At 48.5% G+C, this 22,760-nt stretch overlaps 1 long non-coding RNA gene across 2 annotated transcripts in view; it reads left to right on the top strand.

Annotated features, from left to right (window-relative positions):
* The first annotated feature begins 496 nt into the window (after positions 1-496).
* Positions 497-22,760, top strand: part of LOC147577390 (uncharacterized) — a 125,111-nt gene continuing 102,847 nt past the window's right edge. The window contains exon 1 of one of the 2 annotated variants that reach the window (XR_015255816.1): positions 497-965. This is a non-coding gene — a long non-coding RNA (uncharacterized LOC147577390). The remainder of the gene's footprint in view (positions 966-22,760) is intronic. The other variant, XR_015255817.1, reaches the window with a different exon arrangement.

Raw genomic sequence — 22,760 nt, forward strand, 5'->3', positions numbered from 1 at the left:
GCCTTCAGTCCCTGTCGGTCCTCGCCTCCCCTGTGTGGAATGTAGCTCCATCGAGTCCCTATGCCATATTCACACGGTGGGGTGGTTTGCGTGTCTGACTCTGCCCACTCCCCGCCCCCAGGCTGTCAGCTCCCCTTGGCAGGAAGCCAACCCCAAAGGTCCACAGAAGTCACTCTCTGGCCCATGGCTCATGTAAATGCCCTCTGGACCATTGGTGGGAGACACCAGGGGCCCTTCTGCAGGTGGGTCGGTCTCATGCTGGCCACTGGCAAAGCCTGGCTGCCAGTGATCCAGGGAACCATGGAGAAGGCAGAGCTAAAGGCAGCTGGAAGGAATTTCCATTTGTCTGTTCTTGCCAGGCCTGCTTCTGCTTTATTTCAGCAAGGGGCTCAGTGCCTCAGAAACGTCCTGCCAAACATTCTTGTTTTCAAAGGAGATGGTGAGTCCCTTACTTCCCAGCCAGATTTGTTTATTATAACTATGTCAGCACATCCCCCTCCTCCATTCACTAGTCACCCCCTTTGTGAGCCTCTTTTCTTAGGCTGTGTAAATGGCCTAGGAATGAAGGAAACTTCGTTTCTCTCTGATGTCACACTGAGCTGGAGACATCTGTGCTGAGGGTTAGAGACCTGCACTGAAAGGTGGTTTTGAGACAGTTAGGGACCATGGGACCAAGCGCCAAGTGAAAAACATTGTGCATCTAGAGCACTTTCTGTTGGCTGTTCTTGTTAAACTGCGAGCCTTACAGAGCAGAACCAGAGGACTCCAGCTCCAAAAAGCACCAATGAGCTGCCTGAGTTGTCTGCCAATATTGACCAATAAGGACGAGACCTTCCAACCAATCAGGATGCGGCCCTTTGAGCCAATCAGAATAAGGTTCCTCCAACCAATCAGGACGAGGCTCCCCCCTTCCCTTTTCATATTGGACCCCAGTGAGAACCTGAGCGGGAACTTTCTGTATGAAGGTAGGCTTTCCCTCGGTTTCCGGAGGCTAGCCTAACTCAAGTGCTTTGGTGTTGTGCCTGCCCTTAAGTTGAGCTGTAAGCTCTACAAACCCTTGCTTGTGCCTTTGGTTTTTGGGTCCCGCCTTGTACCTGTCGTTGTGGGCTCAAGAACAGTTTTTTAATTTGGTTTCCCCACTAGTTTGTCGTGTGGCATTGGTCACATTCCTCATCCTCTTTGAGCTTCATTTTCCACATCTGCACCATAAATCAGTGGTGCTTCGAGTTTCAGCGATTCCTCAGAATTAGCTGATAAGGGGTTTGCTTTAAGATCTTATGAAGAAAGTGCACTGCTTTAAAAAAACAGATGAACATAAGGGAAGGGAAGCAAAAATAATATGAAAACAGGGAGGGGGACAAAACATAAGAGACTCTTAAATACAGAGAACAAACTGAGGGTTGCTGGAGGGGTTGTGGGTGTGGGAATGGGCTAAATGGGTAAGGGGCGTTGAGGAAGATACTTGTAGGGGTGAGCACTGGGTTTTAGACATAGGGGATGAGTCACTGGAATCTACTCCTGAAATCATTATTGCACTATATGCTAACTTGGATGTAAATTATAAATAAATAAATAAATAAATAAGAAAAAAAGTTTGAAAACTCCCGGACTAGATGACCTTACACCTGCATCAAGCAGTTGTCTGCTTGGGTTTCTGACTGAAGGCTTTTCTTAGGCTTGATCATAGCGAGGCCCCTGAGTCTGGCATGTGCTAGTGAATGCCTTACATTTGATAGTCATGGAATAGAAATTTCTTACTGGGGAATGAGGGACAAAAAAGCCTAGTGAACTGCCAGCTGGCCAGCCGTGTGTGTGTGTGTTTGTGTGTGTGTGTGTGTGTGTGTGTGTGTGTACTAAGTTGGACTCACTTGTAAAATGGAGCTGTGCCAGTTTTCATGAGCTGGGGCTGTTGGATGGGGGCTTCTTAGTATTACCAATGTGAAAATGCACTCTGAGGGTCAAGTAATTGTGGTATTTTGGGTAAATGCACTATAAATATTGACATGAGAGAAAGGGATGGGGAGCATCTTACAGCAAAGGACTTGCTGTCCCAGGGAGGCCCCAAGTAGAGGCAAGAATTCAGTCCTTGTGCAGAGCTCACCTGCCTCCTGGAGTTGCAGTTCATCTCTGTGCCTGCCTCTCCTCCTTCCCTTTCCAGGCCTCTGTCTTGTCCTACCAGGTAATGACGACAAAGCTCTCCCACACCCTGCTGTCACTTGACACAGCAAACCTGTAATGGAGGGAAGGACAGGAATTGTTTCCCCATTTTACAGATGAGAAAATGGCCATAGAGATGAGGGGATTGAGCAAGGTGACAAAGCAAATTTTTGGCAGAATGGTGGAAGAATCCTGGTGTCCTGATAACTTCAGGTAAGCCAGGACTCCTGCCAGCTGGGGAAATGGTTCTGAGAGGTGTGATGTGGCAATATGGAAAGATACAATCTGAGCGAATCCACCCCCTTGAACCTGCTGTAACAGGCCGTGGCATGGAAGGGTGGGGTGTGACTTCTCTTGGTCCCCTGGGGTTCTCCAAACACTTCCTAGGGGTCCTGAGCCAGGGCACTTTGAAAGATGGACAGAAGTTCCCAGCAGAGCCAGACCAGAGGCAGGGAAGACCCCGAAGCAGTGATTTCACCATCCCTTTGTCCCCCCCACCCCCACACACCTGCACCTGGCAGTGAGCGAGGTTCTCGTCCATGCAGGTTGCCTGACATGGGAGCACTGTGTGAGAGGAAGGGATCTCTTTGCCAGCCAGCCCACAGGCTCTGAGAATCTCCCTTGAGCATCGCTGGCAGGTTCTTAGCTTCCTCTGCTGTTTCTAAGACGAGCCCGGCACGTCCTCAAGGGACCCTGAGTAGGAATCAGGATTCTAGTCACATCTCCAGTGTCTGTAATCCCTCCTGCTTGAGCAGCACGTGGGAGTTTACAAAGCACATTCACACCAGAGGCCAGGGAGGCAGGCAGGGTAGACAGCAGATAGCACATTTATCCCCATTTTATGAACTGGATAAAACAGAGACTCAGGGAGGGACTTGTCTAAGCTCATGCATGACATTGAAGGACCCAGAACTAGAACTTGGGCTGCTGCTGTGTCAAGCTGAGGGCCTTGTGGTGGCAATTCCTGGCTTTGCCTCCAGGGCTTCCTACTCGGTTAAGACCACAACAGCCTCTCTGGCAGAGGCTAGAACAGATCCATCTTTATTTCTGGCATTTCCCATGACACGCTGCACCTTTTACAACCAGAAGAGGAGGAGCCTTGTTAGGGGACAAAAATCACATAACTGACTTTGGAAAGAAGCACTTTCCATGCCCTGTCCTAGTCCACACCAGCCCAGGGTAGTGGGAGTTAGGAGGCCTGGGCTTGGTGTCCAGTCAACAGCTGACCCTTTGGGGGAGTTTTCTTTTTCAGTCCGTTTTTTCCCCTGTAAGATGGGATGAAGGACTAGAATCACTATTCTCAAACTTATATTAGGATTACCTGGGAAAGTTTGTACAAAACCCAAATCTTGGGGTTTCACCCTAGACCTAGTGTACCAGCTATGAGAATGGAGAAATCTGCGAGAACCCACACTGCTAACTAGTTCCCTGGGTAATTGTGAAGCCCACTGACGTCTGAGACCACAAGACTGGATGGTCCCAAGGGCCTTTCCTGCTCTGACATCCTATTATTTGAGGCATCAGGAAGTGTGCTAAGTGCACTCTGACTCTCGGTTTATTTCCTCCCATATTTTATTCTTTATAGTGGATTCAGGATCCGAGAAGTGGAAAATATCTTGAACAGATTACCAGAGTACAAACTCTTCAGGAAAAGTACAACGAATACGAGAAGGCCCAGGAGGGCCAGGACTTTCCCACGGGGCCATGAGCCAACTGTGGGTTCTCTGGGCCTCTCCACCTGTCGGAGTTTCCCAGGCTGCCAGTCTGGGGTGTATTAGGTGACCAACCCTGTGGGCATATCCCAACAATAGGATGATTTCTGTGATGTGGCCTTCACCCACAGATCTGCAGGAATTCTGATTCCATCCAAAGGCCCTGCTGGCTCAAAATGGCCACCTTCCCTCCCCAGTTCTGAGGAGCCCATAACTTCCAGGCTGCCAAAGCAGTCCTGTCCACTTGTCTGCGTGCTTGGCATCCACGCGTGTGGTTACATGGAGAAGCCAGATGTCACTGCCCTGCTGGCCTCCGACTGTACCAGTTATGGTTCTTGGCTGAAAACAACAGAAACTAATTCCGACTGACTTAAGCTGAAAGGGAGTTTATTCAGGGATAGTGGGAAGCATTGAGACTCGCCAGGAAGGCTAGAGAGCCAGACTTGAAAAACAGGTAGAAACAAAGCTGGCTACCTCCCATAAAGGCTTATCCCATGGGGAATTCTCCAAAACTAAAGAGGGGTTTTAGATACTGTGTACCCACAAAATGACAAATTCTCTACTCATGCGTAGATGCAGCACCCTGAAAGATTGTACACCCAGAGAAATGTTGGTGATGTCTCCTGTGGCTGGTACCAATAATTGCATTTCCTCTTCTTCTAGCCAAGTTTCAAATCCTATGTGCATCCCTTCTGAGAAGGGATCGTCTCCTTTGGTGTACCCTATTTATTCTTCACAGTGCTATAATCATGTTTTTTATGCTCAACCAGTGGAGCTGCTAGCTTCTGACCTCTGATTCCAGATCAACCCTTGTCTCTCTACCCAAACACTCATGCATGAACACCCTATGCCATGTCTCTTTGGTCTGCCCCACTTTCCCGGAAGAAGGGCATTAGATCTCCAAAACCATCTACTAGGATCATACCCTTTTCTCCAATCACTTTTCTCCTTCACCCAGTCCATCATTAGTGTTGACTAGGTAACTACTATTGTCAGCAACTGTGTTGGGTGCTGAAGGATAGGGTCATCTCTTTGCATGGAGCTTATAGGACAGGACACTGCGTATACATATATACATATATACTGTATTTGTACATACATACAGTCAAAGAATCATACAATATCTTGTTACCGACTGTGGTAAATACTAGGGAGGGAAAGCTCACCAAAACCTTGAATGTGTTAGTAGGGAGAGCTGATCTGGTCTGGGATGCTTCCCTGGAAAGGTGACATTTGAGTTAAATTGTAAAGGATGAACAAGAGTTAGCCAGGGGAAGGGAAAGGAAGGAAGGGAGGAAAGGAGGAAGGAAGGGCATTGTAGGTTGATGGAACAGTATGGGCAAGGATGCTGAGGCAGAATGAAGTGTTCTCTCCTCCCAGAAGTCAAAGGAAGCAGGGTGGTTGGAGCGTCTGGTGCAAGAGGGAGAGTCATGCTGCCTTGAGGCTGGGGAAGTAGGCATGGACCAGACCAACAAAACATTGGACCCATGTTATGGATTTTAGTTTTTACCAAAGGGCAACAAGGAACAGTTTTTAAAAAATGTAAGGAGGAGTTGGGGCCTACAGAGTGGAGAACAGACTGGAGATGATAAAAGTGGATGAGGGGGCCTGTGAGGATTCAGGTGGGAAATAATCGTGTCTTGGTCTACCGAGTGGTGGCTGTAGAATGGAGCAGAGAACAGATTCAGGACATATTTAGGAAGTGAATTGACAGTCCTTGGTGATAAGCAGGATATGGATTAGGGGTGTGTGCGAGAGGGAGATCATATGCCTAAGATGACTCCAAGGTTTGTGACTAATGCAACCAGGTAGATGGTGTCGGGGGAACACTTGTTCCCCACTCCTCACATTTCCAAAAGGAGGGATGCTTATTAGAGTAACACTCCTGGGCTCTGTCCCAGTCGCTGGGCTAGTATGACTCAGCACCTTCTGGGTTTTCTAGTCCCCTCTGCTTGCCACAGACAGGTATAATCCAGTTTGTTCTCCAAGCCATGCAGTGAGCTTAGTGGGGCCGGCTCTGCCCTGGTGGTAGAAGCCTGAAGTCTGGGAAGCACGTTCAGTTTAGGGTGGCATAACCAGTTCAACCAGCCCCAAACCATGGTTCTGACCTGGAAATGGAGCCACTCTACCCCAAAGCCCCAACAATTAGAGGTGTATTTACTGAGGTAGGGAATACCACAGGAGGAGTAGGTTTTGAGGGAGAGATCATAAATTCAACTTTGAGTCCCTTTCCTAGCCATTTTGGTTTCTTCACTTTGGCTGACATGTTCCACTAAATCTGTGCGCTTACCCGTGTGCCTTTTTTATCATCATCATCATCACCATCATCATCATCTTGGGGCATTATCTATATGAAAACAAGAGTTTCTAAAATTTTCCTTCGCTGTGGTAGACCAGCCCGGACTTAAAATCTGAGCTAAGTCTGCTCAGAGAGGCGGTAAGCCTTCACCCCATCCTGGAGAATGATAGTAACAACTACTATGATTGAGCACTTAACACATGTCCTATAGTGTGCTAAGAAGATCTCATTTAATCTTCACGGTACCCTCTGGGAGAAGCACTTTTTTTTTATTCCCACCCTGCAGATGGAGAAACTGAGGCCCATCAAGGTTAAATGGCCAGAGTCCGAGGCCATCTGGCTAATGACAGATGAATCTGAGATCTCAAAGCTCTTGCTCTTAAACTGCTGACTAGAGGATGTACTGGAAGACTTTTAACCACCGTGTGAAAAGCACAACTGTTGTGCTCTCAGCTGAGGGATTCCTAGGACCCATTAGCGGCTGCTTTTCTCTCCCCATCCCCGCTGGTTCTGCAACCCTTTGAACTCAGAGCTCTCTTTTCCTCTCTCCAGGCATTTTGCAGATGTCCCTCCCCTCCTCTAACGCAGAGACAACCTGTCTGGTAAAGCCTTGCAAATCCAGCCAGAACCATCTGGAAGAGTTTAACAGGCAGGCAGGAAGGCCAACCTGCAGTTGAGTTAGCAGGGATTTTGCCTGAGGCCCTCACATCAACTGTGCAACATAATCACTGCCCGATGCAAAAAACAGGCAGCTCTGGAGCTGGCAATGAAATCACCTCGTTGTGGATTGTCACTGGCTTGTCCTCATTTGCATCAGGATGTAAGGCTCCTGTGAAATTCAATCTCCTATAGTTCTGCATCAGAAGCTGGGGGGACACATGGAGCCCCTCCCCACCCCAGCAAGCTGTCCCAAACCCCCTGTCCCGGGCCCCAGCCAGGCGCTTTGTGCTGACCAGCGCCCCTGTGGTCTGAGCACCTGGAGGCAGTCCTATACCCTGTGCCTTTTAGGGTCTCTCCCAGGCCCCTGTGTAAAACCGTGAAAACTGGGGGCACCTGGGCGGCTCAGTTGGTTAAGTGACTGACTTTGGCTCAGGTCACGATCTCATGGTTCCTCAGTTTGAGCCCCACGTCGGGTTCTCTGCTTGTCAGCCCAGAGCCTGCTTCAGATCCTCTGTCCCACCACCCCTGCCCCATCCCCTTTTGCGTGCGCATGCGCCCGTGCTTGCTCTTGCTCTCAAAATAAATAAATAAACCATAACTGCCAACCCCATGGAGCCTTCATGAGAATAGTGACTTACTGTATCTATAGGCTTTTGGCACACAGTGAGTGTTATAAAATGGGTGGCTGTCCTGGTCACCATCATCCTCATCATCGGGGCTTGGTTTCCCACCTTTGCTTTTTTAAAAAAAAATCAAAACCGAGTACCCTATGTAATATTATTTATTTGCTACTTCATTTATTTTATTTTTTTTTTCAACGTTTATTTATTTTTGGGACAGAGAGAGACAGAGCATGAACGGGGGAGGGGCAGAGAGAGAGGGAGACACAGAATCGGAAGCAGGCTCCAGGCTCGGAGCCATCCGCCCAGAGCCTGACGCGGGGCTCGAACTCACGGACCGTGAGATCGTGACCTGGCTGAAGTCGGACGCTTAACCGACTGGGCCACCCAGGCGCCCCAGTTTACTACTTCATTTAAATGAACTTTAAATAACCTCACTTTTGAAACATAGCATCCTCCTAAGCAACAGTATCCTTGAAACCACAGGTTTGGTGGTTTCAGTTTTATTTTTAAAGGCACATTACAGCAAATGCGTGCTCGTTGAGGTGAGTATGCTCCCCCCGTGGCCCTCAGTCACTTCGTGTGCGGCCAGTGGTCTTCTGGCCTTGTGTGGAGGAGCAGTGCTATATGCAACAGCTGATGCCTAGCTTGGTTTTCTGATACGCGGAACAGGTGGGATGTGACGCTGATACTGCTTGCCAGCCTGTCGTCCTTCTGGGACATGTTGGTTGTGACCACGCTTTGTGGAGCGCAATTCACTAGCTAAGTAGAGGTCACCTAGAGGCCCTATCCCCGCTCCTTTTCACATTTGCAGAAGGCCTGTTGTCCTAAGCTTGCCCCACCCCCATCCCTCCTCTTGGAATTTGTTGGGCTGTCCTCCAGGGTATATGTGTCTTTTCACCTGTGTTTCCTCTTCTTAGGCTAGAACAGCTCCCCACCCCCGACCAAACCTATTTTCATCTTGTGTCTCCATTCTTATCCCTCCTTCTCATCTTGCCTCCACTGAGGGTGGCAGGTCTGGCTGCTATGCTAAGGGGACGGCAACCCCAGCCCAGGGAGTCCGCCCCAGGGTTCTGGAAGCAGAACTTCCAGGAATTTTCTCTTCGTTGGCATGGGCCCTCCTCTTGCTTGCTTGGCCACCTAACTCACAGGTCTGGAAACACCTTTTCTTTGGACCTTTCCAGCAGAGGCAGGTGTTTGAATTCTGCCTTTTCCTTCTGCATGATGACTCATTAGGCATTCCCTCAGACCTGGGCCTCTTCCCCTCTTTCCACATGGGCCAACAGGGTAAATCTCCATGAGAGGTCTCGGTGCCTTTAGCTCCGTGTAGAGAAGGCTGAGTCCCATGGGTGCTGTTCTGTGGACAGAGGAGAGGGTAGGAGTAACTTCTGGGCTGATGCCTGGGATGCTTTGCGTTTCTCTGACCTGCCCTGCCCGACCAATACCCAGGGCTTCATAAATGTCCACTTAGAAAGTTCCACCCTGCTTGTATGGTGAGGTCCCTGTGACTGGCTGGTCCCCTTCAGACACAGGAAAAGTAGTGGAAGTTGGGTACTAGCTTTAGAAAACTGATGACAATATGATTCCTTTTATTTTGTGACAGTTGGGGGAAAAATGCATATAAAACAAATCCAGAGCTTTTCCCTGAAGAGTGGAAGGGAAGAGCAGTTTTCACTTTTATAGTTTTATTCTTAGGCTATCTATATCATAGAGTCCAAAGAATGTACAAAACAGCCCTTTAAGTGTGAGTTGTATATTCTAAACTAGTCAAAGACAGGGAGGTTGGGGGTCAGAAGTAGCTCTTTTACTCCGGTGGAGTAATCCGTGGGCCCCCTCAGCCCTTGGTGCTTTGAGCGAGGCTGAGGTAGGCTGGGGAGTCCCTTCTATCTGACCCCTCTCCTTTCAGCACCCCTTCCTCAAATCCTGCTCCTTCTTACTTACCCCACTGCTCTCCCAGGTGCTGTCTGCATCCTCAGCATCTAACACGGGGCAGGCATTCGGCTGCCTTGGGTTCTGCTCTGCTTGGGCTGGGACCAGGGCAGAGGCTGGCAGCAGAAACAGGCCATGGGTTCTGTAAGGTAAGCTAAGCTTGCTCTTGGCCAAGCTGGCCTTATTGGTGTATCCCCTGTGTAGTGATGTGCTTCTGGAATCTCTGCTCTGTAGTTGGCCCCAGGACAAGGCAAGAGGGCGGGTGAGGTTTTGTCATGGTCTGAATGTTTGTGTCCCCCCACCCCAAATTCAGATGTTGAAATCCTTTAAAAAAATTTTTTTTTAATATTTATTTATTTTTGAGAGAGAGAGAGAGAGAGAGAGAGAGAGAGAGAGAGAGGCAGAGGGAGAGGGAGACACAGAATCTGAAGCAGGTTCCAGGCTCTGAGCTGTCAGCACAGAGCCCGTTGTGGAGCTCGAACCCAGGAACCGTGAGATCATGACCTGAGCCAAAGTTGGACATGTAACTGACTGAGTCACCCAGGCACCCCTTTTTTTCTTTTTTTTTTTCTTTTTCTTTTTAAATTCACATGTTGAAACCCTAACCCCCAAAGGGTATGTACTGGTAGGCACCTGATTAGAGCTTTGGCACCCGATTAGATCCTGAGGGTGGAGCCTTCATGAATGGGAGTAGCACTCTCATAGGAGAGATCCCTCACCCCTTCTACCATGTATGGATCACCAGACCATGTTAGCACCCTGCTCTTGGATTTCGAGCCTCCGGAATGTGAGTAATAAATTTCTACAGCTTATAAGCCATCCGGTCTGTGGTATTTTGTTATAGCAGCTTGAATGGACTAAGGGTTAGAGGGACATAAAACCCATTCTGCCCTGCACACATATTTAATTACTTGACCAGAACACTAAATTTTATTTTCCCATGGCATCTATTTAATTGCACTGGCAATTGTTATCTCTTAATAAGTGGGTTCATAAATAGTGGATCCACCTTATGGAATTCTGGGGAAAAGAGCTTCCAGAACAGTGCTATGGCATACTTCCCACAAAATTAAACAAGTTGAAGATGTCTGTGAGCGTCAACCCTCATTATGACAGCTGCATCTGGTGGGATAGTTAGTAGGTGAATGCGAGGACATTCATAACAGAGATGATAACCACAATAAAATAATAGCTCTTATAATCAAAGTACAGCCAAAGTGCTGGGCCCCATGTTGGATAGTGAGGACTCATCCATAAACAAGATGTGAACTCTGTCCTCAGGGGCTCTGAGCCATTTTGACTCAGAAGTTTGAAATGACCCTTCATCTCTACTCTTCTCTGTCCACCAGCCCAAACTGACAGCCGTCGACATGCCGTCAGGTAGATTCTGGTATGACTGAGGGTCGGGCAGCCTCACCTTTTATTCCTTCACGATGTTCTGTTCTCAGATCTTGTGCACATGGTGTACGTCTGCGTGTCTTTTTACGTTTTCATCCACACCAGTTTTGGTGGGTTTTTTTTTTTTTTTTTTGGCTTCTTAGCTAAATTCCCAAAGATGAGAAGGATGCGTGTTTATTCATGGAAATCACATTGTGCGAGGATTTGCTCAGCCGAACACCTGGCTCAGATTTTGACAATGATGATGTTGATGTTGACAAAAGCCTGATAATTCAATAACTGTGTAATGCATCCTATTTTTAAAAGAAAGCTTGGCTAGAGCCTCACTAAAACCGCAGACAATTCAGAAGAGGGTTCTCTTAAGAAAATGGCAGAAGCAAAGAATTCGCAAGCCCACCAGGTGAGGAAACAGCACTCCTCAGGCAGTTTTGTCTGCCTTTGGCACTGTCCAGGTTCCCCCCCCACAGAATGGCACAATGTCCCTGTGGACCTCAGTCCATCTGCTTCTGTCTGCCAGGGCCCAGGGCCCATCAGTCCCTAAATGCTACCCTTCCTGCCTCCTGGGCAGGCTTGGGCCTCCTCTGTGAGTCATGCTCACAGCAGTGGTGACCCACGCAGCTTCTCAGTGTGTGTCAGCACAACCTTCGTTATCAGCCTCGGTGTTCATCCAGTAGTTTCAGGATGAAACTGTAAGATACGATCCTACGCCTAATCAGAAGCTGTCCTGCAAAACCATAGTGTGGTTGAGGATGAGAGTTACTTCCAAAGCTAAAAGTAAAGCCAGACAAATACAATCCTGAGATATTCTGTTGTTCAAGCTGGATGCGTTGACATCAGCCTGCCAGAGGCCATAGTGACACCCCGGAAGTGCCAGGTGGAGGCTTCCTTGACTCCTTGTGTCCAGGGCTGATATTCAGCTGGTGTGCAGGATACACAAGTCTTTCCCACGGGCTTCCATGTGCCCTCTCATCTCTGGAGGCTCCCAGGGAAGAAGCTAGAATGGCTCCCCCTTGGACAGAACGGGCGGCAGCCACACCGCATATTTAGAGATGGAAGTCTCTAGATCCATTTTTCATCACGAGACTTTCAGTGGCTCCACAACAACCTCTTAAGTTTGCCTTGTCACGTCTCTGTCTCTGGCCTGACACTCCAGTTGAACAGTGTAAGGAAAAGTGCTCTGTCAGCCCCTGTGTTTCTGCGCACCTGAAAGGTGTGCCCTCCTTGGCCAGGGAATTGGCTCATGGGAGCTGGGACTGGCTAGTGCAATATCTGGCACTTTCTCTGTAGATGTTGCAAATATAAGGCAAGGACCTTGAAACCAAAATTCTAGAAGGTATCAAGAAGAGACAAGTGTGGAAAAAAGAGAAAAGACAAGTGACCAAGACTGATGCATAAATACAGAATTGGCAAGAAGATGCTGGTTTCCCAGAGGAGATGGTTATTGCACTGATTCTTACCCCAAGTTGAAGGCCCTCTACTGGATTGGGAGGACATCTGGGGTGTGTCCAATAACCTGGGTATCTTCTTTTCTCTTTGCTGGGCTTCAGCTTGAGAAACAGAGAAGAGGAAGGATGGTTGGTGCATAGGGCATGTGTGTGAGAGAGAAAGATGTGGATGTGAAAGGAAGGATCTCTCCAACTAACATCTGAGATTTGCCACCCACTGGAAAGACATTAGTGAGGCACTACCCTAGGCCACCTAATGCGGGGTCCTACACATCTGTGGGACAATTTCCATCTCACAGCTTCTTACCCACACATGTATTTTGTATTCTGAGCCAAGGAAGGGAAGGAGGTGGATGGACCTGGTGGGCCTGCAGGTGATCTGGACCAACAATCAGAAAGAGCTTGAGTTTGGTACTATGGCTCAGACACCAGCAGTCTAGTCTGTCTTTCATCTGCTCCCTCTTGGATCCCCTGGACACGCTGGAAATAATCTCTGACAGTTTCCGGGTGGCTTTGCTGGCTGAAGTAGCTGAGAGAACGGAAGTTGGGAGAGCAAGAACCAGGCCACAGCAGACTGTCGGCCACAACGAGCCACAGTGTAGATTCTGCCCTCAGTGCAATTCAAGTTATCAGTTATCACTAACTCTTCCCTGTGGATTACCTGCTGACTGGCCTGCAACTTCACCAAACTGGTAGGAGCAGATGTTCTCATGTGATGAGAGCCTCACAGAGCAGTGTTTGAACTGAGAGGATCACTGGGTATTGGGGCCAGAACTCCTTCATTTACAGATAAGGAAACTGAGCCCCCGGGAGGAAAATATTAGTTAATTGGTTTACATTTCTGTTTCCACAGATTATGAGGTTCTCTAGGGTCAAGACTATGTTTTTGAAGCCTCAAAGCCTAGCAGAGGGCTTGGTCGTTAGAGAATGCTCAGTAAATGTTTGTGAAAACGAGAAAGGGAGGGAAGAAGGGAGGAAGGAAAGAGGACTTGTTCGAGGTCACACAGGTAGAAGGGGCAGAGCTCAGCCTCCCTATAGGCGTCTCCCTTGAGGCATGCTAGCCACTGGGAGAGCCGCTCATCCCCCTCTCAGCACTGCCCTCTCAAATTGGTGCCCTCAGCAGGTCAGGCTGGCTCTCAATTGCCCACATAGTGTCTCTGATACCAGACCCCACGGCATCCACTCTTCCACAGCAGGGCCCAGGCAGAGTCCCCTGGTCTGTGATGTGAACGACATCAGAAGACCAAGCCTGCTTCCTGCCAACTCCCTTGCTAGGACTATGCCTGGGGCATCAACTTAGGCTAATGTCTGTGGCAGTGCAGGACTCGGGGCTGGAGCCTGAGAGCCAAGAGTGAGGTGCCTGGGGCGCCCCCAGGACACAGGCAGGATGAGCCTAGCAAGGCATCTATGCCAAGATATTCTGGAATTCCAGAATTCTGGAAAAATCTAATGAGGCAGGATCTCAGTTTCTGAGGTCCCAAGAGCAGAAGGGACCTTGCTCAAGCTCACCCACTCTCAGGGGCAGAGACGAATTAGAGGCAGGGTTGGTCTCTTCAGAGGAGGAAGAGGTAGGCTCAGAATGGAGAGGAAGAGAGGGAGCCGGAGCAACAGAGCAAGTCCCTGAGGAAATGCAGTACAGAGGCAGATTCTGTTAATAGGGCAGCAGCAGCCTCACCTAAGGCTGGGGAAGGGGAGTGGGCGTAGGGAGTGGGAAGATACCAAGAGAGGGAGCTGAGCCAGTCTGGGTTGTCTGTGTGGTCTCAGTCTTGCTCCACTTTCTGCCTGCCCTGGAATCTACCTCGTCTCTGTCTTTGCACTGCCCCCACTTTGGGGGTGGAGAGGGCCCAGAGTTGGGAGTGACTCTCTTCTAAGCCACCCTCAACCTCAGGACCATGTTAGTGGTGTCACCTTCTGCACTGTCCAGTGAGCCCAAGCATTGCACGTTGGGATGGGGGTCTTGGGTAAAATCACTGAAGCCGGGAGGGCAGGTGGGCAGGAAAGTTGTTGGGGCAGCTTCGAGATCACATGGAGGCCGGTGTTTTCCAAGCATTTTTTTAAGCAGTAGAATCCTTCACCAAAAGAAATGTTACCAAGAATGTACCAACCTGCTCAAAGCAGAGCTGCTGTGTCCTCTCAGCTTTCCTCTTATCCCAGGGTTAGTCCCCAGAAAATGAGTGGAGCTTCACAGCTGGACTAGTTCAACCTCCTTATCAGATGAGTAGGGAAACTGAGGCACAGAGAGCAAAAGGGACACACTCATTTGCTATGAGGAGCAGAGGCAGATAAGAATTGAGGTCTGTCTCCTCTCCCCAGCATGGGCTTCTGCTAGTAGAACTGACATCCGCCAGGTTGTCCACCAGACTGGAGAGATCTTCAGCCAGGCTAAGGAATGTGGGTTCCACAAGATGGGGAGCCATCGAATGCATTTAGGCAATGGCTTTCTTTGTGGCATTCTAGTTTGACAGCCCAGCGAGGATTGTGATCTCCCGATGTCTCCATCCCTTGATCGAGAAGGCCAGCATATCTGAGAAATATCTGAGAAATAGCTCCAACAACTCAGGGTCAAAGAAACTTGGGGATGGTGGTTTTGGCTAAAGAAAGATAGATGGCATTTTGGTTAAGTTTTGGTAAATAGATGAATTGTCAATGAATAGGTTCAATGGAAGAATCAGTGCTTCCTTAAACTGCAGGGGAAATTGTGCCCATTCATTCGTTGGCCTAGTAATATGGCTTTAATTAACTCAACAATAATTTTATTATTTTTAATGCTTATTTTTGAGAGAGAGAGAGAGAGAGAGCACGCGCGCGCGCGCATGAGCGGGGGAGGGGCAGAGAGAGAGAGACAGAGACAGAGACAGAATCTGAAGCAGGCTCCAGGCTCTGAGCTGTCAGCGCAGAGCCCCTTGCAGGGCTCGAACTCATGAACCACAAGATCATGACCTGAGCTGAACTCGGACGCTTAACTGACTGAGCCACCCAGGTGCCCCTCAACAATAATTTTAAAAGCCCCATCTTGAGCTCACAAGTAATGCAGAGAACTAATAAATATCTTCCGAAGCCAGAAAAGATCTTTTGCTTCTGTCTTCCCTGCGGGCTTGTCTTGGCCATGCCTCCTTGTGATAGGCCTCCACCAGATTTTAGGACAAGTCTTAGTTTCCGTTACCTCGTGGCCAAGGGACCTGGAGTGAAGTGAAGCATCTAAACTGGGCAGCACATGCATTTCTTCTGATCCTTTTTATTTTTTACTGCTTCTTTTTCTTCTTCTTCTTCTTCTTCTTCTTCTTCTTCTTCTTCTTCTTCTTCTTCTTCTTCTTCCTCTTCCTCTTCCTCCTCCTCCTCCTCCTCCTCTTCTTCTTCTTCTTCTTCTTCTTCTCCTTCTTCTCCTTCTCCCCCTTCTCCTCCTCCTCCTCCTCCTCCTTCTCCTCCCCCTCCCCCTCCTCCTCTTCTTCTTCTTCTTCTTCTTCTCCTTCTTCTCCTTCTCCCCCTTCTCCTCCTCCTCCTCCTCCTCCTTCTCCTCCCCCTCCCCCTCCTCCTCTTCTTCTTCTTCTTCTTCTTCTCCTTCTTCTCCTTCTTCTCCTTCTCCCCCTTCTCCTCCTCCTCCTCCTTCTCCTCCTCCTTCTCCTCCCCCTCCCCCTCCTCCTCCTCCTCCTCTTCTTCTTCTTCTTCTTCTTCTTCTCCTTCTTCTCCTTCTCCCCCTTCTCCTCCTCCTCCTCCTTCTCCTCCTCCTCCTCCTTCTCCTCCTCCTCCTCCTTCTCCTCCTCCTCCTCCTTCTCCTCCTCCTCCTCCTCCTCCTCCTCCTCCTCCTCCTCCTCCTTCTTCTTTTTTATATGACCAAGCTGAGAAATGCTTGTCAGAGAAAAATCACTCACTTCCTGAGGTCTTAGAGACAAACCACCCCTCCACAGTCACCCAGGAGAACTGCTCTCTCAAGTCCTGAACTCTGTCCCCACCCCATACATTATATGCTACATGCACAGAGTACTTTACAGTTTATAAAGAGCTTTTAAGTGTGTTCTCTAATTTGAGCCTCACAAAAGTGCCTGAGGCAGACCAGGCAGGTTATTGTCTTGATTTTAGAGATGGTGAAAGCAAAGGTCAGAGAAGCAAGGACACTTGCTCAGGATGGTGTCACTAGTGAGCATTTATTCAACAAATATTCATTGTTTTATTTATACTTGTTTATGAATGATATTTGTTATTACAGCATGGGGCCAGATCTGCTGACTTGCTTCTCAGGACTCTTTCAGCTGCACCAGGCTCTTTCTCCTAAGGATATAAATAAAAATGGATTTTCCACTGGAAACAGGTCAAATGACTTAATACAGCCATAGACAATTCAGAGGGACCTGGTAAATCCTAAATGAGTCATGCTTCATTTGATTAACAAACAGCCGAAAGAAATAGAATTCTACAGTTGGAGGGAACTGATTATTGAGACCAGTGACTTTGAAACAGTTTTAAAGCACAAAACCCATTCTTAAAATCTTACCTTGCAGCTCAATGTGGAAGCCTATCAATACAACATCTTTATAGAGCTTGAGGCCTCACTTAATATCTTTGGAAACCCTCTTAATTTATATAGATGAGAAAGCAGGCCCAGGGAGAGGCCCCTTGGGGAATCAGTGCTGGCTAGGGCTGGAACCCCAAGCCAGTGGTATTCCCACTGAAGGTTCCCCATGAGGAATGAGCTGATCATCTCAACTCACTTTTTGATCATGTCCCCCAGTGTTCCCCATATTACTAACATATCCAGTCCTTTCTAGTCTCCTTTTCCTCCAGCTGTACCTTCTTTTCAGAATGCATTTCCACTGTTTAACTTGCATTTTTTCCCCTCCAGACAAAGGTCAAAGGGACCTCCCCTCCCCTTTGAAGTTTCCTCAAGGATCACAGCAAGAGAGATTCAGTCTTCCTTCTGACTCCCTCTAGAACCATTGGTGACAATCTTGGGATGTTCTGCTTTGTCTTAGAGCCATTTGGGACTTAATCCCACTTCTGAGGTATCATCCTTCTTGAGGACGAGGGCCTCTTTCCACAACCTAACAGTGTCTTCCAGCTCTAAAATACCACGAAGCTGTGATCTCAAAAGATATTACTCCAAAATAGAAACTTTTTTTTTTTAATTTTTTTTTTCAACGTTTATTTATTTTTGGGACAGAGAGAGACAGAGCATGAACAGGGGAGGGGCAGAGAGACAGGGAGACACAGAATCGGAAACAGGCTCCAGGCTCTGAGCCATCAGCCCAGAGCCCGACATGGGGCTCGAACTCCCGGACCGCGAGATCGTGACCTGGCTGAAGTCGGACGCTTAACTGACTGCGCCACCCAGGCGCCCCGAAACTTTTTTTTTTAAATAGAATTGATGGGCAGAATCAGTCTTATTTCTGAATACCCAAGTCCTGGCTGGTTAGATTCTGTTAAAGCTCGGGGCGCCTGGGTGGCGCAGTCGGTTAAGCGTCCGACTTCAGCCAGGTCACGATCTCGCGGTCCGTGAGTTTGAGCCCCACGTCGGGCTCTGGGCTGATGGCTCAGAGCCTGGAGCCTGTTTCCGATTCTGTGTCTCCCTCTCTCTCTGCCCCTCCCCCGTTCATGCTCTGTCTCTCTCTGTCCCAAAAATAAGTAAACGTTGAAAAAAAAAAAAATTTAAAGCTAAACAAGGTTCCTCACATCTTGGCTTCTTCCTCATTCTCGAGCCCTTATCACACAGCTTCACATGAACAAACACTATCTGACCAACCTTGATCAGGGCCTGAACACACTGGCTGCCTTCAGGGACACTGGCCAAGGAGTCTGACTGGCCGTGGCCCTGCCTTTTCCGGGCATGCCGTGTCCTCCCTCAGAGCTTCTGCCCCTTCAGCTATTACGCATGCCCCTCCTCTGTGAAGGGCTGAAGACAAGTTATATGTAGAGGCATTATAAACTGCAGGCTGCCTTGGTGGCTAGCTTGTTGAAATCAGTGAGAAAGAATTTAAACTCAGTTTCTAAGATTTTCAAAAATGGTGTAATACCCAATAACTGGTTTATGTGAACGTTTTTCTAGTGAGTCATTTGGCATTATATAGGCACAGACTCCCTCTCACTTGCAGGTGTAGGCCCCGGCTCTTGCATTTGCTGCTCTGGAAAGCGTATCACTGTACTCTCCTGAGTCCAGCTGAAAATATTCATTCATTTGCAAAAATGGTTTTTGAGCATCTACTGCGCCAGGCTGTTACGGGTTGAATTGTTCCCCCTATGCTGACGTCTTAGCCCCTGTTATCTGGGAGTGTGAACTTATTTGAAAATAGAGTCTTTGCAAACATAGTCAAGTTAAGATGAGGTCACACTGGATTCAGGCAAGCCCTACTCCAATATGACTGGTGTCCTTATAAGAAGAAAAGAAGAGACCCAGACCCAGACACAGAGAGAAGGGTACTTGCTGTGTGACGGTGGAGGTGGAACTTGGAGCGCTGGTGCCATAGCCAAGGAAGGCCCAGGGCCACTGGAAGCTGGCAGAGGCAAGGAGGGATCCTCTCCTAGAGGCTTTGGATGGGCATGACCCTGTAAGACCTTGATACTGGATTTTGGATGTCCAGCCTCCAGAACTGGGAGAATACATTTCTGGGGTTTCGTTTGTTTGTTTTTTCTCCCTTCTTCTCTTCCCCTCCCCTCCTCCTCCTCCTCCTCCTCCTCCTTCTTCTTCTTCTTCTTTTGAGAGAGAAGTGGGGTGGGGAGAAGCTGACGGGGAAAGTGGGGTGGGGGGAGAGAATCTTAAGCAGGCTGCACGCCCAGCAGAGAACCTGACACAGGGCTCAATCTCACAACCCTGGGATCATGACCTGAGCTTAAATCAAGAATTGGTCGCTTAACCGATTGAGCCACCCAGGCGCCCCCAAATTTTTGTTGTTTTAAGCCACTTACTTTGTGGTACTTTGTTATGGCAGCCCTAGGAAACTGATGCATTGGCATACTGGGGATCTGGCGGAGAATAAGACAGATAGCCTGCTCTCATAGAACTTACATTCTAATGAAGGAGGCATGACCATAAACATGGATGAATAAATATGAAAATGGCAGGTTCAGGTACTGAAGGGATTAAACAGGGTCACAAGATATTTCAGTTCTTTCTTTTAAAAAAATTTTTTTTAACGTTTATTCATTTTTGAGACAGAGCATGAGTGGGGAAGAGAGAGAGACACACAGAATTTGAAGCAGGCTCCAGGCTCCAAGCGGTCAGCACAGAGCCTGATGCGGAGCTTGAACTCACGAACCGTGAGATCATGACCTGAGCTGAAGTCGGACGCTCAACCGACTGAGCCACCCAGGCACCCCATGAGATATTTAAGTTCTTTCTTGAAAGAAGAGAAGCCCATGGAGGGGGAGGTGGTTGGACCCGGATCATATAGGGACTTGGGATGGGAAAAGTGATTGACATGGAGCTGGGGTGGCTGTAGACAGACTTAACTGGGGTGTTTAAATGGATGGGTGGCTTGGAAAAGAATGGTGGTGATGGAGATAAGCAAAATGAGCAGATTCAACATATCTTGTGAATGGTAGAACCAAAGGATCTTGCTGGTGGATTGGCTATGGAGTTGTGAGAGAGAGAGGAATAGAGGATGAACCTAGGTTTTTGGTTTAAGCCAAAACATTTATTTTTGGGTGGATGGTGAGGTCATTTATTGAAATGGAGAAGATTAGGGAAGGCACGTGTCGGACGTGAGAGGGAGCGAATCCAGGGCTCTGTTGACTTTGAGATGCTTGTTAAACATCTTTGTGGAGATACAGGCATGTGTGTTCAGTGGCAAAAGGACCCCCAATCCATGGTCTTTCTCCTCGTCTGGTGAAAAGAGATCGTTCCAAATCCCAAGGTCTCTAGAGACACTGGAGAGGGTTTCTTCCTATTGGAAGCATTTTCTTTCTCCAGCGTTACAGCTGGGCATACGTACCCTGGAGGCTCTGAATAACCACATCTGCTAGGAAACTTGCTAAGTAGCACAGAAGTTTTCAAACTACTTCACAAAGTATATTGTACTTCAAAAGCTTCCTGCAGCGTCTTCCGAGCTGTGTCTAGCTTCATCAGCAGAGTTAGGTCTCTTGGGACTTCTAGGATTAAACTGGATGGAGGGGTGGGGAGAAGCTGCAGGTGACCCTGGACAGAATTCCCGGGACTCCAGGCTCCAAGCTGCTTGGCTAATTAAGAAAGCAGAAGAAACCTTTTGCTTTGCACAGACCCACTTCCTGCACAAAGAGCTTGTGGGGGCGGGGGGGGGGGGGGCGGTTAGTGGGGAGAAAAGCCCAAAATGCCTGCACTCTGGGCAGGCCAAGCCTCACGGAAGGGTGCTGACTCAGAAATAGCAGCTGCTTGCCCTGGGAGCCGGCAGTTGTTGGCACAATCAAAGATCAATTAAAACACGCCATTCTGGTTTGCGCCCCCACACCAATCCCTCCAGGGCACTTGCTCTCTCTTTCAGCTTCCTCCAAAGACTTCTCTGCTGCCTAATTAACTTGGAGCCCAGTGGCCTGAGAAGGAGGCAGGCTGCACAGGAGGGAGGAGCACTGCGCCAGGAGCCTAAGACCCAGGGCTCGTCCTGGCTCCCCCAGGATTCTTCCTGGGGCTGTCAGTGAGTCACTGAACTCCCCGGGCCTGCGGGCCCCCAACTCTGAAACAGATAACTCCGGTCCACCTTGTGTCCTGTGCATCCAGGACTCATCCTGAGAGTGAAGAGGGAAAGCACGGCCAGACTCTGTAAAACCGTAAGCTCCTTTCCAAGTTTAATGGTTTCTCGGATATAGAGCATAAATAGTGGGACAATGCATATATTTTTACCCCATCTTAGAAGTAATCCTAGAAGAAAATAAGAAATCCTCCTTCTCCTGTTGCAAAGTAGTTTAGGGGGGCAGAAATTAGCAGTCCTGAAACTCCTAAGGTTTCTTGCAGCTGATATGACCTTTCCCTGGCCCCAGGGACCCACAGAGGGGGCCAGAGAGTGGCTGCAAGAGAGGGTTCCTGGATCTTCTAAGGGAGGGTTGCCAGATGGAGCAAATAAAAATATGCGACGTCCAGTTAAATTTGAATTTCAGATAAACAGCAAATAATTTCTGGTATAAGTATGTTCCAAATATTGCATGGGATATACTTAAATACTAAAATATTTTTCATTGCTTATCTGAAATTGAAATTTTACTAGGTGTTCTGTCTTTTACTGGGCAAGTCTACAGGATGCCTGGGCATCAAACAGAGGATTCAGCAGGCCTAGGAAGCTACTGGGATCACGAACATGCCTCACTCATGCCTCTAGGAGAGAGTCTGCCTTCAGGGTCAGGGCTCCTTACCCTTAAGCAATTTGGATTAAGGAAATGGTCTGTCTTTAACTCAATCCATCTGTTTGAGGGCTCCCTGTGTGCAAAAGGACATTGTCTAAATATGCAAGGCTTGTAGATCTAGTCACCAGGAACTCAAAGCTCAGAGATGTTAAAGGGAGAATGGGAGACCAGGCTCAACGGAGAAACCAAGTAACAGGTTAGGAGGCTGTTAGCTGGGAAGGAGGACCAAGGAGAAGGCAAGGTAGGAGCCCCTCCCCATCCCCCAGGACAGCCACTTTCCCCACTGACTGGACATTGGGGCCCATGTTTGTCATATCTTTAGGCAACTCTTCCTTGCAAGGTCCACGCACTGGAGTCGGTAATGGGCTTTGGACACAAGCTCTTCTGTGAGGTGAGGGGAAGGAGAGAGAGAGAGCATTACCTCAGGCAAATGTCTCACCTGAGAACAGCAAATTTGAGATTCTCAGCTGTGGCTTGTCATTAGCAACACCAGAAGTGCACACAAAGGAAAAAACAAAGAAAACTGGCCATTGACCTTGCCATATCCCAGACTCAGAGGACAATTGTCTGGGCCCAGAATCTCCTTCCTTCCCTTTCTTCCTGCTCTTCCTTATTATTTCTTGACCAACCACCACACAGAGGTCCCTTAGCTGACTCACAGGAGAATCAGCCAGAGTCCCACAAATAGGATGCTTAAAATCAGAGGTAAGAAACTTAAGAAGGGAAAAAAATTGAGGACTGAGAAATCATGCCCCACTGAGGAATCCAGGAAGGCTCCCTGGAGGAACTAGCATTTTGTTCCGAGTCCTGAAGTACACCTGGGATTTAGCATGTAAAAATAGGGGAGAAAAGGGGCACACCTGGACAGAGGAAAGAGGGTGAGGCAAAGTACAGAAGGGGAGAAGCCCAGAGCACACGAAGAAAGTGATGGTCAGGATGATTTCAGACCATTCTGAGGTTGGTTTCAGGATTCAAACCAGGGACTCAAGGGAATGCGAAGTTTGCATCATCCTGGGATGCTCAGAGAAACATTCTGACCCACTTGTTTACCTGTTTCTCTTTCCCCTCTCTTGAACACATCTTTTTCTGTTGGAGGCTCATTTATAACTTCGGCAACCTCCTTCAGAGGGAGCAGGTGTTTCTCTGGGATAAAACACCTTGGGAAGCAGAATGTACAAGAGGGGAAAAAAAGCATGTCACAGCATAGCCAGGCAGAGAGAAGCCTGGGTCAAGACAAGGGCAG

The sequence above is a fragment of the Puma concolor genome, chromosome C2, assembly GCF_028749965.1.
Source record: "Puma concolor isolate L17-30 chromosome C2, mPumCon1.1.hap2, whole genome shotgun sequence".
Lineage (NCBI taxonomy): Eukaryota > Metazoa > Chordata > Mammalia > Carnivora > Felidae > Puma > Puma concolor.